The 17028-nt window shown below is 44.2% G+C and overlaps 1 protein-coding gene across 4 annotated transcripts in view; it reads right to left on the bottom strand.

The window, feature by feature from the left end:
• Positions 1-17028, bottom strand: part of IRF2 (interferon regulatory factor 2) — a 195274-nt gene that overhangs the window by 77423 nt on the left and 100823 nt on the right. Inside the window, exon 1 of one of the 4 annotated variants that reach the window (XM_056560142.1) lies at positions 11397-11565. The exons of the other annotated variants lie outside the window; for them this stretch is intronic. The gene's annotated coding sequence lies outside the window, so the exon portion shown is untranslated. Of the gene's footprint in view, positions 1-11396; positions 11566-17028 lie in introns of those variants that run through there. 4 annotated transcript variants of the gene reach the window in all.

The following is a 17028-nucleotide window of genomic DNA, read 5'->3' as shown; positions in this document are numbered from 1 at the left end:
AGCGCAGTATGACTCATCCGTTCACCGGCAACCAGGAAGTGGATCGCGGCGGAGACCGGAGACGGTTACCGGAGGCCCCGGGGGAGCGGAGGAAGGTATGTACATCTTTATTTTTTTTACTGCCGGCAGTATGCGCCACAATTTTTATATTCCGGAGTTCTCCTTTAAGGTAAAAATGGGCTGGGTCCTTAAGGGGTTAAAGAAAACAAGAAAGGCAGATTAGTGGGTTGTACTATATAGGTCAGTATGACTGGCAGAGCATTTAGAGGTACTCCAGCCTGATCAACAATTGTAGCACATGGTCATGTACTACAGCACATGGTCATGTACAACTCTGTACTCCAAATATAGAGAGGATATGGTGCCAATGCATGAGTATGGATCACCAAGTGTATTTTGTGTACATATTGGCATCTGTATTATGGATTGAAGTCCCAGACTGACCACAGGTCTGATAACCCAAAATGACAGCTGTCAGTTTAGGTCATTAAACCTGTGGCCAGACTGGGACTTGCATCAGTAACATCAAAGCCAAAATGTACATTAAATATGCTTGTCTGGGGAAGAGGGGGGTTAAGACTGTTACCTTCTCTGAGGGAAAGGGCAATGATGCTACAGCATAACACAGCTTGCATCATAAATCCACATGCAAATCCACTGTGGATTTAATTTCTGAATGCAGATATTGGTGAACTCAATGGAGAAAATCCACAATAGAAATTGACATAGTACAGCTTTTAAACTGCACCACACTCACTGGACACTTTGTTAGGCACTCATGTTCAATTTCTTGTTGACACATGGTCAAGACAAAGTTAAACTGAGCATCAGTATAAGGAAGAAAGGGGTTTTAAGTGACTTTGAATGTGCAGTGGTTGTTGGTGCCAGACGTTCTGGTCCGAGTATTCAGAAACTGCTGATATACTGAGATTTACATTCACAACCATCTCTAGGATTTACAGAGAATGGAGAATATCCAGTGAGCAGCAGTTTGGTGGACGAAAATGCCTTGTTGATGTCAGATGAGAATGGGCAGACTGGCTTGAGATGACAGAAAGGCAATAGTAACTCAAATAACCACTTGCTACATCCAAGGTATACGTCTTTAAATGCTTAAGTTCAACCTCAAAACTGATGGGTTACAGCAGCAGAAGACTACAGCAGGTGCTACTCCTATTAAGTAAGAACAGGAAGCTGAGGTTAAAATTGCACATGCTCACCAAAATTGGACAACGAAAAACTGGAAAAACGTTGCCTGGTCTGATGAGTCTCGATTCCAGCTGCGAGATTCAGATGGCAGAGCCAGAATTTGTTGTAAACAGCATGTAAGCATGGATCCATCCTGGTTCAGGATGATGGAGGTAGTAGTGAAATGGTGTGGGGGTTAATTTATTGGCAAACTTTGGGCCTAACCAAGCATTGTTGCTGACCACATCCATCCCTTTATGACCACAGTGTACCCATCTTCTTATGGCTACTTCCAGCAGGCTACTTCCAGTCACAAAGCTCACATCATCTCATACATGACAATAAGCTCACTGTACTCCAATGGCCTCCACAACCACCAGATCTCCATCCAATAGAGAACCTTTGGGATGTGGTAGAACAGGAGACTTGCATCATGGATCTGCAGCCGACAAATATGCAGAAACTGCGTGATGCCATCATGCCAATATGGTTCAAAAACTTTGAGGACTGTTTCCAACACCTTGTAGAAAGTATGCCATGAAGAATGAAGGCAGTTCTGAAGGCAAAAGGAGGTCCATCTCTGTACTACACCTAATAAAGATATATCTAATAAAGTGGCCAGTAATTGTATATTTCCAACCTGAAAAAGTCTGAAGTATGTGGATGGAAAAATACACTACAGAATGTGAAGCAGAAATCCAAAGCATACCCTTGGATTTCTGCCCTGTCCTCCACTATATTAGCCACACATTTATGTTATGGTTTTGTATGTGGGGCTAATCCGTACCCTACCTTCCTGACATGCTTGAATAAGTGACGTGGCAGTTATCCACACACATTTAAAATCAATTGCATCATAGGAACATTGCACTGTTACAGTGCAGTTATCACAGATATTTTCATGTGTGAAATCAGAATACCCCTTTATACAGATGTTTCTTTAAATCAGGTAACCTCCCATAGAAAGGGGCATAAAGTGTCTCATGTCTGTAGTCTGCGATGCAGATATGGCAATAAGTCTAGAGATCAGTTTCCATAAATAGGTTACAAAAAATAATAAACATTTATAACATAATAGGAGTGTCACAGATTTACAGCTGATTGTTATCACAAATACTTAATGTGCTGCCAGAGTCAGAATATTATCAACACTCAAGCTGGCATTTCTCAATGTGTATATATATATATATATTATTATTATTTTTTTTTATGTGAACTTATAGTGATATATTAAAAAGAAAAAGCTTCTTAACGTTGTTTAACTTCCTTCTTGCACTTCCTTTTTTTCTGGTTGTAACAATATAACAATAGGGCTATAATCTTCCATGCTGAGTAAGTAAATACTCAGTAAATAACAAAAAGGTGACCATAAGGCTCCTTTCACACCACGCTGTATTGTTTGTTTGCTATATGCATCGGGAAATCTCCCAACAGCAAAAGTATTCATAGTTCCCAATTGCCCGACAGAAGCCAAAACAAGTGTCATTTTGGCCTCTGTTTGGTTGGTTTCTGTCTTGGTTTCTGTGTTCCTGCTGGATGTAAAAGCATAGACCTCTACACTATTCCACACAGCAGGATCAGGTTATAAGAACTAAAAATAACAACAACGTTTTGTTTACATGGGGGTCTATGTATGACAGATGCCATTAGCTCTGTATTACGTCCTGCAAAAAAAACAACGTAATACCAAGGCATAATAAGCTTGTGTGAAAGAGGTCATAGAAACGTAAAACAATCAAAGGCCCCTTTCACACTACCATTCTGATCCGGTAGTGTGACGGCCGTCAGGACCACCAAGGAGAATAGCAGGGGAAAAAGATAGTGCTTGCACCATCTTTTTTGCCTGATTCTCTCTCTGAAAATAGTGGAACCTGATGGACCCCATTGACCATAATGGAGTCCATCGGGACCTGTTATTGTCCGTTTCGCCATGTAAAAATGACGGCCGTCAAACTCCCATAAAAAAAAAAAAGACAGTTTGACGGCCGTAATTGACGGGGGGCAACGGTAGTGTGAATGTAGCCAAATAAAGCACAAACAAAAATCTTGATAAGTGCATACCTCCAAACATATGGGACATTGAAATGAATGGCATCTGCTACCCTCTGATGCCATTAGCATCCCGTTTTTGGCAGAATGCCGACGAATATGGCATCAGAGGGCAGCCGATGCCATTTATTTAAATGGCCCATACATTTAGATGTATGCACTATTTTAGAACTGGACATTGCAGCAGATCATGCTTTTGAGCCCACTAATAGAGGTAATCCAGTATTTCTGTTATTTTTTTCATTCTGCCTGGGCTTCTGCAAGAAAAATATAGCTGAATGCACTTCTGTAAAGCCGGAGACATAAATAAACAGCTATACAACCCGTATATGAATACCAGTCTAAGTGTTTCTGTATATAGAAATATTAAAACTAATAACAGTAACTACATAATTCAGTATTCTAAAGTAGTAGTAGTAGTAGAAGGAGCTAAAATGTACACATCGGGGGGAGATTTATCATTGAGTTTACCACTTTTTCTTGTGTATTTTTTTGCGCAAAAACTTGCGCTGTCACTTTCATTGCGTCTTTTTTGATAGAATATATTCCAATGAACTCTACTTGTTCGTGTACCATAGAAAGAAAAGTGGTTTACACACTAATTTACTATTGAACAATTTTTGTTTATATATTAAAACTTTGCGTAAAGGCAACAGATTCTGCGCAAATATAGAACACCGAGGAGTGCACGTACCAATGTGTCCGAAGGTAGAAACATGAAGGAATGTCTGTGTTTGAGCAAAATTTATCAACAAGCTTGCGCACGGTTAATACATTTTGCACAGACATGCAAAACATAGAAAGCATTGATAAGGTTTAAATGATTTCTACTTCACACCGACATTGATAAATCTCCCCAATCAGGTAGAAAACATAAGCGGTCTACAGCCACTGGTGAAGAAGCACCATGGCAACCTTTTGTGCCCACACACACAAGTGCAGAAGATAAGGTCAGAAAACTCCACCACCACAAAGTATTTACTCAACCTTTCTAGACAATACCCACTCTAGCGTGTAACTATGTCATGTGTGATATACAGAACTCATCCATATAAGATCTATATATATATATATATATATATATATATATATATATATATATATATATATGTGTGTGTGTGTGTGTATAAGAGAGTGTGTGAAAGGGTAAGAAGGAGAAGTATAAGTCCTTCCTTTACATTTCCCATTTCTTTTGAATCCACTTCTGGCTTGGGCTCAAAAACTGCAGTAGAAGCCATATAGTTTCAAATGACTCCTATTATTATACTACAATTGAGGACAATTACTTCCTACTGTACTCACTAACTACACAGGTATGTGCACACGTTGCAGATACTCCTTAGATCAGTGTTTCCCAACCAGGTTACCTCCAGCTGTTGCAAAACTACAACTCGTGGCATGCGGGGAGTTGTAGTTTTGCAGCAGCTGGAGGTACCCTGGTTGGGACACACTGCTTCAGATTTAGGACATATGCACACAGCCATATTCCGTGCAGTCACATCTTTTTTTGCACAATTCCTCGTCGGCCACTGATGTCAATTGGAGCGAAAGTTTCAAAGCTGACCAAGAAAATCAGCATGGTCTGCATGCCAAAACCACATGGTGTGAACAAGCTGTAACTGCAGATTTTGAAGATACAGCCATGTTTACAGGTCCGAAATCGGGCAGAATGTCTGTCTGGAAAATACGCAAAATTTGCTTGATTCAACAGCAGTAAGACTGTTCAGAAATGCGCTCTCTCTATTGACAGCAATGCATTTGCGAGCGGAATCCGCAGAAACATTGAATGAAAAGATCTGCTGCGGAAATTCCACTGTGCGCACAGTGCAGCGGAATCCCATTGAACTCAAAGGGACTCTGCTGCAGCGGAATTTCCAAGCGGAATTCCACTTAGAAATTCCACCGTGCAAGCAAATCCTAATTGTGAGACTCGGCAACTGATCTACAGCATATCGGCCATACGTGAACAGACCGTGCAAGAAAAAAGTCCATACACTTGCAATGCAAAAAGACACCAGCCTAACAGGTAAGGGAATGCCTGATCCTTCAGAGCTGCTGTTAGACCTATGTGAAATTATACACCCAGGACTTTCAGTTGTCAGACCTGTTTTCCAAGAGAGAGAAGCTAAACAGTAAAGCCATTCAAGCAGGCATTCTTCACCTTTTTTTTTTTTGCTGGGGTGTGTCATTCCCTTCAACTCTAATCTGAGCATTTCAGGAGGCTTCACCACGGCTGAGCTCATTGATAAAGCTGAATCCATGGTAGGAGCAACAGAAAGCCCCGAACATATTTACACACCAATTTTAGATAAAGAGGGGGCATCACTGATGCAACAGAAGAATTTTGTGAACTTTAGCCTACAAAGATTCCAACCTGTTCTGCAGTGTGCCTGGAAACATCTAAAAAAAAAAAATCCCTGTAGTACCATAGAAGTCCTCTCTGCTACCACTTATATACCTTGGCAAACCACTATTCTATAGAGAGTTAATAGCATCTTCAGTCATGGCCGTAAATGTTGGCACCCCTGAAAGCATCACTTTATAAGAAAATTAAGTATTTCTACCAGAAAAGGATTGCAGTAACACATGTTTTGCTTATACGCATGTTTATTCCCTTTTTGTGTATTAGAACTAAACCAAAAAAGGGAGGAAAAAAGGCAAATTGGACATGTTACACCAAACTCCAAAAAATGGGCTGAACAAAATTATTGGCACCCTTAATATTTGTTTGCACACACTTTGGAAAAAAATCACTGAAATCAGTCGCTTCCTATAACCATCAATAAGCTTCTTACACCTCTCAGCCGGAATGTTGGACCCCTCTTCCTTTGCAAACTGCTCCAGGTCTCTTATTGGAAGGGTGCCTTTTTCCAACAGCAATTTTAAGATCTCTCCACAGGTGTTTAATGGGATTTAGATCTGGACTCATTGCTGGCCACTTCAGAACTCTCCAGCGCTTTGTTGCCATCCTTTCTGGGTGCTTTTTGACGTATGTTTGGGGTCATTGTCCTTCTAGAAGACCCAAGATCTCGGACGCAAACCCAGCTTTCTGACATTGGGCTGTATAGTGCGACCCAAAATCCATTGGTAATCCTCAGATTTCATGATGCCTTCCACACATTCAAGGCACCCAGTGCCAGAGGCAGCAAAACAACCCCAAAACATCATTGAACCTCCACCATATTTGACTGTGGGTACTGTGTTCTTTTCTTTGTAGGCCTCATTCTGTTTTCGGTAAACAGTAGAACGATGTGCTTTACCAAAAAGCTCTATCTTGGTCTCATCTGTCCACAAGACGTTTTCCCAGAAGGTTTTTTTGCTTACTCAAGTTCATTTTGGCAAAATGTAGTCTTTTTTAGGTCTCTGTGTCAGCAGTGGAGTCCTCCTGGGTCTCCTGCCATAGCGTTTCATTTCATTTAAATGTCTACAGATAGTTTGCGCTGACACTGAGGCTCCCTGAGCCTGCAGGACAGCTTGAATATCTTTGGAACTTGTTTGGGGCTGCTTATCCACCTTATCCGGACTATCCTGCCTTGACACCTTTCATCAATTTCTCTCTTCCGTCCACGCCCAGGGAGATTAGCTACAGTGCCATGGGTTGCAAACTTCTTGATAATGTTGCGCACTGTGGACAAAGGCAAATCTAGATCTCTAGAGATGGACTTGTAACCTTGAAATTGTTGATATTTTTCCATAATTTTGGCTATCAAGTCCTCAGACCGTTCTCTTCTCTTCTTTCTGTTGTGTGATTTTAATATTTCCCACACCTGTTACTTGCCCCAGGTGAGTTTAAAGGAGCATCAAATGCTTGAAACAATCTTATTTATCCACAATTTTGTAAGGGTGCCAATAATTTTGTCCAGACCATTTTTGGAGTTTGGTAAGACATTATGTCCAATTTGCTTTTTTTCCAAAATTTTTTGGTTTAGTTCCAATATACACAAAAGGAATAAACATGTGTATAGCAAAACATGTGTTACTGCAATCCTTTTCTGTGAGAAATACTTCATTTTCTTGAAAAATGTCATGGTTGCCAACATTTACATCCATGACTGTATATGGGTATCTGTCTTACAAAAACATAATGATGGAAAAAGGAATTAAAAAGATAAGTCAAAATTAAAAAATAGAAATGACCAGGAAATGGAAATGTTTTGAGATGTAAAACATCCCAAACACAACCATTTTACGTTTAAAAAAAAAAACAACCTTAAAAAGTAGCCCATTTTTCACATTAAACCCAATGTGAAAACATCTCTTAATTCCATTCATATTTATTTTAAATCAAGAATTGTTAGGAAAGTTAGAAAAGTTTTTTGCCCTATTACGTGCTAAAATATGTTTATATTATGTTGACAGCAGAGAGCTCTGTGTTCCAAAAAGAAAATAATTTCCTCTGTAGTATTCAGCAGCTAATAAGTACGGGTAGGATTAATATTTTTAATAGAAGTAATTTACAAGTCTGTTTAACTTTCTGGCACCAGTTGATTTAAAAAAAATAAATAAATAAAGTTTTCCACCAGAGCACCACTTTAAATAGTGAAACGGTCGGATTTGATTGACAGTTGGGGAGATGGGTGCGCTTTCATTTTGCAAAGGCCTTGTTAAAATGAAAGAAGCGATCTGATTGGTTGCTATGGGCAACTCAGCAACTTTTCCTCCGGACAGGTTTTGATAAATCTATCCCAATATGTCTCAGTTGCTGTTTAGAGACTTTTCATTGCGAATTATGCTTTAGAAGCTTTTTCTATAGCTGTGAGGCCATGCCAAAAATGTTTACCAGCACCATATTTATCACCTGCATTGAACCATTTAACAAATTTGACGCACGTACACATTTTTCATCAAACATATCGAAGGGGTAAAAAGACGTTCCCCTACATGATTCTTGATAGATTCCCCATGATCTTTTTCTATATTGCAACTATGTGCCAGCATTGCTTCCAGGTGACAAATTCCACTTTGTAGGCCGAATATTTCCAAACATAGAGAAGCAACAATCTGTACTACAGTGATCCCTCAACTTACAATGGCCTCAACATACAATAGTTTCAACATACAATGGTCTTTTCTGGACCATTGCAACTTGAAACCAGACTCAACATACAATGCTATGGAATCTGCGAAATGTGTCAATGACTGGAAGAACCGACCAATCAGAATGGACATTTCACTGGTAAAACCCGTGTGTTCCTCAAGTGCATGCACTGACTGGTGTCTGGTAGCGCCCCCCTACAGTACAGGGAGGTATTACATGTTCTATATTCTTTACCTGTGCCAGGGTTAGCTGCTCCTTTAGGCATCAGTTGAGGGCGGCTCCATTTTCCTTTTTTTTAGGACATTGCATGTTCTGTACAGGACCCTGAAGAAGCTTCTGTCCTCTACATAGACCAGTGTTTCCCAAAAAGGTTGCCTCCAGCTGTTGCATGCTGGGAGTTGTAGTTTTGCAACAGCTGGAGGCACCTGGTTGGGAAACACTGAAATAGACAGTGATTTACAGCTCCCAGCAGATCTTTCTTACTTTTAGGTGTAAGGACTTGCCTTATCTGTTTAAGTTATCTACTTATTTATCTTTAATCCTCACTTTTTCCTATTTTTGGATGACATTTTAGTGGCTTCAGAACCAATTACCAGGTTTTCATATGGACTCTACATACAATGGTTTCAACATACAATGGTCATCCTGGAACCAATTAATATTGCAACTTGAGGGACCACTGTATTCCTAAACCCTGTTATCTGTTAAAGGAGAACTACGGGATTGAAAATGTTATCCCCTATCCTAAGGATAGGGGATAAGTTTCAGATCGCGGGGGGTCTGACCGCTGGGGCCCCCCACAATCTCCCGGACGGGGCCGCGGCTCTCTGCCTAGAAAGCGCGTGTCGACCACCGCACTGCTATGGGAGAGCTGAAGCGCTGCCTTCGGCAATTTCCGGCTCTCCCATAGCAGTGTATGGAGGGGGCATGTCGGCCGCTGCTTTGTGCGGTGGTCAACACGCCCTCTATAACCATAGAGCCGGGGCCCCGTACGGGAGATCGCGAGGGGCGCCAGCGGTCAGACCCCCCAATCTGAAACTTATCCCCTATCCTTAGGATAGGGGATACATTTTTCAATCCCGTAGATCTCCTTTAAATCACCTAGCACTTGTACAGGTAAAAAAATATACAAAAATATTTTTAGTGTGTGCACTAAAAGGGTCAGTAAAAATGACAGATGCCGTGCTGTAACATATCGAGCACTTAATGTTTCTAGCCTTAGCACCACATCACTACATGGTATATATAAATAATATACCTTTATGGATTTATACATCTAACTGAACAGCTGCCAAGTTAAGAGTGAATTACTATATGGCTGGCTTCTGAGAACTGTGCTCTGTTTTTACACACAGATGGCCTATACAGAACAAAGTATTATACACAGGAATATCTTTCACAATATTCAGAGATGAGGAGGGAACATATAGCTTCTCTGCACTGAGCATTTCCAGGCTTGAGGCAATGGTGCCACAGTCAGCCAGCCTGGGCCTGCAAGTCCCTTCCCCCCTCTGCTTAGTACAAGTTGCCAGCACACAGACCTCCCTCCCTCTGACGTGTACATAAGTACAGGTACAGCCATAGGCTAATCTGCACTCAACCCTGCAATCCCATTGGCCAAATGAGACATCACTCAGCAAACTTACTTGACTGAAAGGAGAGAAGAAGCTTTAGAGCTCTTTAACCACTTCAGTCCCTGACAGCTTTTACTCCATACAGTGACATGGAATAAAAAGGCAACATAAACAAGTAGAATCAGTGGTGATATCAGTGAGGGGATATGGAGGAGCATTACTAGTACATAGGTCTGTGGAGACATGTATGCCAGTATTTTTACTGGTTGTATATATGGATACTGTTACATAAATACAATGCAGATTTGTGTGCAGCCATATACCACTTATATATGGGAGACTACAGATGCAAAAATAATAATAACAATACGGTGTAGAATAACACAGATGTTTTAGCAACAACTATGTAAAAAACAAAGAACCCCATGTGGTCATGAAATGAATAGAGTGTATATTTGGGAGATTGTCACTACTGTAAATATATGCTGACAGGATAGAACAAATGCAACAATCACACATCAAGCAGCTAGAATTAAAAGCAGTAACACCATATGCAACCACAGCAACCTGCCTATAATAGCCCAATGTCTCTGTATTGTAACAAGACGTAAAATAACACACCACTGAACATCCCCCTCCTATGTAATGCAGCATCTGCTCTCAGTCCTCCCAGTCTATGCCCATTGAGATCACAGCTATTTTGGAAGATTTCACATCGTGTCATGAATAGCAGCCTGTCAGCTGGGCTCTGCTGCCCAAAAAGTCCTAAAATCCAGCCCTTCAGTCCTACAAGACACACAACGATTAAAGAATAGAAGAAGCCGAGGAATGATCACCTGCACCAGTCCATGCTTCCCATTCTGGAGAGAAGATTTCAGCAGAATAGTTAAGCCTGGCATAGTGGCATGAAGGTGTAGGGCAGCAGCCTGGCATAGTGGCATGAAGGTGTAGGGCAGCAGCCTGGCATAGTGGCATGAAGGTGTAGGGCAGCAGCCTGGCATAGTGGCATGAAGGTGTAGGGCAGCAGCCTGGCATAGTGGCATGAAGGTGTAGGGCAGCAGCCTGGCATAGTGGCATGAAGGTGTAGGGCAGCAGCCTGGCATAGTGGCATGAAGGTGTAGGGCAGCAGCCTGGCATAGTGGCATGAAGGTGTAGGGCAGCAGCCTGGCATAGTGGCATGAAGGTGTAGGGCAGCAGCCTGGCATAGTGGCATGAAGGTGTAGGGCAGCAGCCTGGCATAGTGGCATGAAGGTGTAGGGCAGCAGCCTGGCATAGTGGCATGAAGGTGTAGGGCAGCAGCCTGCCATGTGTCATCAGCCACGGTAAATCCAAAAGCGAAATTAAAACTTCGCCTTATTTCAGCCCCAAGTAAAAGCATACATGTATTTGTCAGGTCCTGCTTCCTGTGTGTAGTACATGTAGAGATGGTGGCTGGCAGCTGACAAACACTGGAAAAGATCGCAATGTTATTTCATGGTCTCCCAGATGGAAGGAGTGATCAGCACCCAGGGGCGGAAAGACGCGCTTTAAAAACGCAAGTTACGTACCAGTAGTAAATGATCGCAGGATCAAAACTAAAAGTGACGGCTCCAGATCGAAAGCAAAACAAGGAAAGGAAAGTGAGAGAGCTCAGGCAGAAGAGTGCCCCCTCCCAGGATTTGTTTGTTTCATGTTTGCTCAGCACAAGGACAGGGAGGGAAGGATCAGCTCTGTACTGCAGCCTTCTCATTGGTCAGCCCGCCCCCCAGATCAGCCATTCTCGGAAAAAGGCAATTTCATTTTCACTTCCCTCTGCACTCAGCACGTCACAGCTCACACCAGAGAAAGCAGCAGCTAAGCCTGTGTCTATAGGGCGGCTGTAGAAGGCCCTCAAGAGGACGCAGGCTTCACTGTGACAGTGTCAGCCATCAGTGATTCCAACCTGTGCTTCTCCGGCTGCTGCAAAACTACAACTCCCATCATGCCCTGAAGGTTTATTGTAACTATGAGTCATCAGCCTCCACACCAGTATTTCTTATCCTGTGTCTCTCGGCTGCTGCCAAACTACAACTCCCATCATGCCCTGAAGGCTTATTGTAAGGGTGCATGCACACCACGTTTTTGTTATACAATTCCCGTATACGGTTTCAAGTTAAAAACAGTATGGAACTGTATAGAAAACTGTATGCATTGACTTAACATTGTAAACGTATGTCAAACACATCATCCGGTTTAGTCCGTTTTGCGTCTAAGGCTGGGTTCACACCACATTTTGTACTTACGGTTTCCGTATACGGCTGGGAGGAGAGGGCGGGGCTTAATCGCGGCGCCCACACTCAGCCGTATTCGGGAACCGTATTTAATGCATGTCTATGAGCCGACCGGAGTGAACCGCAGCCGACTGCGTTTTTGCCTATGGTCGGGAAACCGCATACGGCCGAAAACGCAGCCGACCGGAGGCTGCGGTTAACTCCGGTCGGCTCATAGATATGCATTAAATACGGTTCCCCTATACGGCTGAGTGCTGGCGCCGTGATTAAGCCTCCCCCCCCTCCTCCCAGCCATATACGGAAACCGTAAGTACAAAACGTGGTGTGAACCCAGCCTTATACAGTTTTGTCCAGTTTTTTACCCGTATCCAAACTGTAGTCTACCACGTTTCTTGGTCCAGGTGAAAAACCGTATTAAACCGTATAGAGTTTTTTTTTAACATGGGAGTCAATGGGAACCGTACAGAACTGTATGTGCGTACGGTTCCATCAGGTTTTCACCATACGGTTTTTGACTTTGCACAGTTTTTTGGGGGGGAATTTCAATCAAACAAGTGAAACTTTATTCAAAATGGAGTGAAAAGTTAAAAACGTATACTTTTTTTTTTTTTTTTTTTAACGGATGCAACCGGACATCATTTTTCAAACAGTATACGGTTTTCAACCGTATATGGGTTAAAATTTGTACAAACTTTTTGATACAGTTTAGGCTCTTTTCACACTAGTGATTTTACCGTTATTGAAGTTCCGTCGCATGTTCCGTCACGATTTTCAGCGAAACCCGGCCGTTACAAAACCCCTGACGGCCGAGACTAAATTGCATTGCAGCCTATGGGATTTTGTAACTGCCCGTTTGCACCCGTATGTGCCCGTAATTCATTACGGACGTTATACAGTGACGGGACATCGTGGCGGAAAAATTACTGCATGCATGCTACTACAGCATGCTCTGACAGACCGTACATGCTGGGAGTTGTACTTTTGCAACAGCTGGAGGCAGACTGGTTGGAAAACCTTCAGTTAGGTTCTGTTACCTAATTCAGTATGTTCCAACCAGTGTGCCTCCAGCTGTTGCAAAACTACAACTCCCAGCATGTACTGATTGCCGAAGGGCATGCTGGGAGATGTAGTTTTACAACAGCTGGAGGTACGCAACTACAACTCCCAGCATTGCGAGACAGCCTTTTGCTGTTCGTGCATGCTGGGAGTTGTAGTTTTTCAAGATTTAGAGGGCCACAGAAGATTTAGAGGCCTGTATAATGGTCTCCAAACTGTAGCCCTCCAGATGTTGCTAGGCAAAAACTCACGCCACACAAGGGAGAGAGCATCGCCGCCCACAGCCAATCTCCGGTAAGGGACCTCCGCCACCGGTCACAGGGCAGTTCCCCCGTTCTGCCCGGATTGCCGTGAGTGGGCAGAACAGGGGGAACTGAACTTTAACCCCTCCGCCCCCGATCTGCTATTGGTTGGTCGCTTCTGAGCGACCAATAGCAGGTGTCACGATTCGGCTGGCAGGAGGTGGATCCTCTGTGCCAGAGAGGGATTGGCGTGGACCGTGTCGGTGGACCGGTTCTAAGTTGCTACTGGTATTCACCAGAGCCCGCCGCAAAGCGGGATGGTCTTGCAGCGGCGGTAGCAACCAGGTCGTATCCACCGGCAACGGCTCAACCTCTCTGACTGCTGAGATAAGCGCGGTACAAGGGAGTAGACAAGAGCAAGGTCGGACGTAGCAGAAGGTCAGGGCAGGCAGCAAGGATCGTAGTCAGGGGCAACGGCAGGAGGTCTGGAACACAGGCTAGGAACACACAAGGAAACGCTTTCACTGGCACAATGGCAACAAGATCCGGCGAGGGAGTGCAGGGGAAGTGAGGTATAAGTAGGGAGTGCACAGGTGAGGATACTGATTAGGCCTGCTGCGCCAATCAGTGGCGCAGTGGTCCTTTAAATCGCAGAGACCCGGCGCGCGCGCGCCCTAAGGAGCGGGGCCGCACGCGCACCAGGACAACACAGACGGGGAACGGGTCAGGTACGGGAGCCGGGATGCGCATCGCGAGCGGGCGCGTCCCGCGTCGCGAATCGCATCCCGGCTGGGAGTAATATTGCAGCGCACCCGGTCAGCAGATCTGACTGGGGCGCTGTGAATGAGAGGACGCTGCGAGCGCTCCGGGGAGGAGTGGGGACCCGGAGCGCTCGGCGTAACAGTACCCCCCCCCCTTGGGTCTCCCCCTCTTCTTGGAGCCTGAAAACCTGAGGATAAGACTTTTGTCTAGGATGTTGTCCTCAGGTTCCCAAGATCTCTCCTCTGGGCCACAATTCTCCCAATCAACCAAGAAGAATTTTTTACCTCTGACTGTCTTGGACGCTAGAATCTCCTTCACCGAGAAGACGTCAGACGAATCGGAAACAGGAGTGGGGGAAACAACTTTGGGAGAGAAGCGGTTAAGGATAAGTGGTTTAAGGAGAGAGACATGGAAGGCATTGGGAATACGGAGAGAAGGAGGAAGAAGGAGTTTGTAAGAGACAGGGTTGATCTGGCACAAGATTTTGAAAGGACCAAGATAGCGTGGTCCCAGTTTATAACTGGGGACACGAAAGCGGACATACTTAGCGGAGAGCCATACCTTGTCTCCGGGAGCAAAAATGGGGGAAGTTCTTCTTTTTTTATCAGCAAATTTTTTCATCCGGGATGAAGCCTGTAAAAGAGAATTTTGGGTTTCTTTCCATATGGTGGAAAGATCTCGAGTCACTTCACCAACAGCGGGCAAACCAGAGGGCATGGGAGTGGGGAGGGGAGGAAGAGGGTGATGGCCGTACACCACGAAGAATGGGGATTTAGCAGAAGATTCGGAGACTCTGAAGTTGTATGAGAATTCGGCCCATGGTAGAAGATCTGCCCAGTCATCCTGGCGGGAGGAAACAAAATGCCGTAAATAGTCACCCAGGACCTGATTAATTCTTTCTACTTGCCCATTGGATTGGGGATGATAAGAATAAGAGAAGTTTAATTTGATCTTGAGCTGCTTACAGAGGGCCCTCCAGAATTTAGACACAAATTGAACGCCTCTATCCGAGACGATATGTGTGGGCAACCCGTGAAGGCGAAAAATGTGTGTAAAAAATTTTTTGCCAACTGAGGCGCTGAAGGAAGGCCTGGAAGAGGGATAAAATGTGCCATCTTGGAAAATCGATCAACGACCACCCAAACAACTGTGTTGCCACGGGATAAAGGCAAGTCCATACCAATCTGTGACCAAGGTTGTTCAGGAACAGGCAGAGGATGAAGGAGACCAGCAGGCTTCTGGCGAGGAGTCTTATCCCAGGAACAGACAGTACAGGCCCGCACGAAATCAACAACATCAGCTTCCAGGGTAGGCCACCAATAAAATTGAGAGATGAGTTGAAAGGATTTTTTGATGCCCGCATGGCCTGCGAGGTGGGAGGAGTGTCCCCACTTGAGAATCCCGAGGCGCTGGCGTGGAGAAACGAAGGTCTTCCCTGGAGGAGTTTGTCTGATGGAAGCTGGAGAAGTGGAGATCAGACAGTCCGGAGGAATGATGTGTTGCGGAGAGGTTTCCACTTCAGAGGCATCCGATGAACGAGAGAGGGCGTCAGCCCTAATGTTCTTGTCAGCAGGGCGAAAATGGATTTCAAAGTTAAAACGGGCAAAGAACAACGACCACCTAGTCTGGCGAGGGTTCAGTCGTTGGGCAGACTGGAGATAAGAGAGATTCTTGTGATCAGTGTATATAATAACTGGATATTTGGATCCCTCCAGCAGGTGCCTCCATTCCTCAAGCGCCAATTTTATGGCCAGTTATTCTCGATCACCAATGGAGTAGTTTTTCTCCGCCGGAGAGAAGGTCCTAGAAAAAAACCCACAAGTAACAGCATGCCGGGAAGAATTTCTTTGTAGAAGAACTGCTCCAGCTCCCACTGAGGAGGCGTCTACCTCCAATAAGAAGGGTTTAGATGGGTCAGGTCTGGAGAGTACGGGAGCAGAAGAAAAGGCAGACTTGAGATGTTTAAATGCGTCTTCCGCTTGAGGAGACCAGGACTTAGGATTGGCATTTTTCTTGGTTAGAGCCACGATAGGAGCCACAATAGTGGAAAAGTGTGGAATAAATTGTATGTAATAATTGGCGAACCATAAAAAACGTTGGATAGCACGGAGACCGGAGGGGCGTGGACAATCTAATACGGCAGATAGTTTATCTGGGTCCATTTGTAGTCCCTGGCCAGAGACTAAGTATCCTAGGAAAGGAAGAGACTGACATTCAAAGAGACATTTTTCCCTTTTGGCATAAAGTTGATTGTCCCGAAGTATCTGAAGAACCATGCGGACATGTTGGCGGTGTTCTTCCAAGTTGGCAGAAAAAATCAGAATATCGTCCAGGTAAACCACAACACAGGTATATAGAAGATCACGAAAAATTTCATTTACAAAGTCTTGGAAGATGGCAGGGGCGTTGCAAAGGCCAAACGGCATGACCAGATACTCAAAGTGTCCATCTCTGGTGTTAAATGCAGTCTTCCATTCGTCCCCCTCCCTGATGCGGATGAGATTATAAGCACCTCTTAAGTCCAGCTTGGTAAAGATGTGGGCGCCTTGTAGGAGGTCAAAGAGTTCCGAGATAAGAGGTAGGGGGTAGCGGTTTTTTACCGTGATTTTATTAAGTCTGCGGTAATCAATGCAAGGGCGTAAGGAGCCATCTTTTTTGGAGACAAAAAAAAATCCAGCTCCGGCAGGAGAGGAGGACTTGCGGACAAACCCCTTTTTTAAGTTCTCCTGGATGTACTCCGACATGGCTTGGGTTTCTGGAGCAGACAGAGGATAGATTCTGCCCCGGGGTGGAGTAGTACCCGGGAGGAGGTCAATAGGACAGTCATAAGGCCTGTGAGGAGGCAAAGTCTCTGCTTGTTTCTTGCAAAA

Source organism: Hyla sarda, chromosome 1 (assembly GCF_029499605.1).
Source record: "Hyla sarda isolate aHylSar1 chromosome 1, aHylSar1.hap1, whole genome shotgun sequence".
NCBI lineage: Eukaryota > Metazoa > Chordata > Amphibia > Anura > Hylidae > Hyla > Hyla sarda.
Note: the sequence above shows the minus strand (reverse complement) of the source record. Positions and strands in the feature narration are given on the sequence as shown.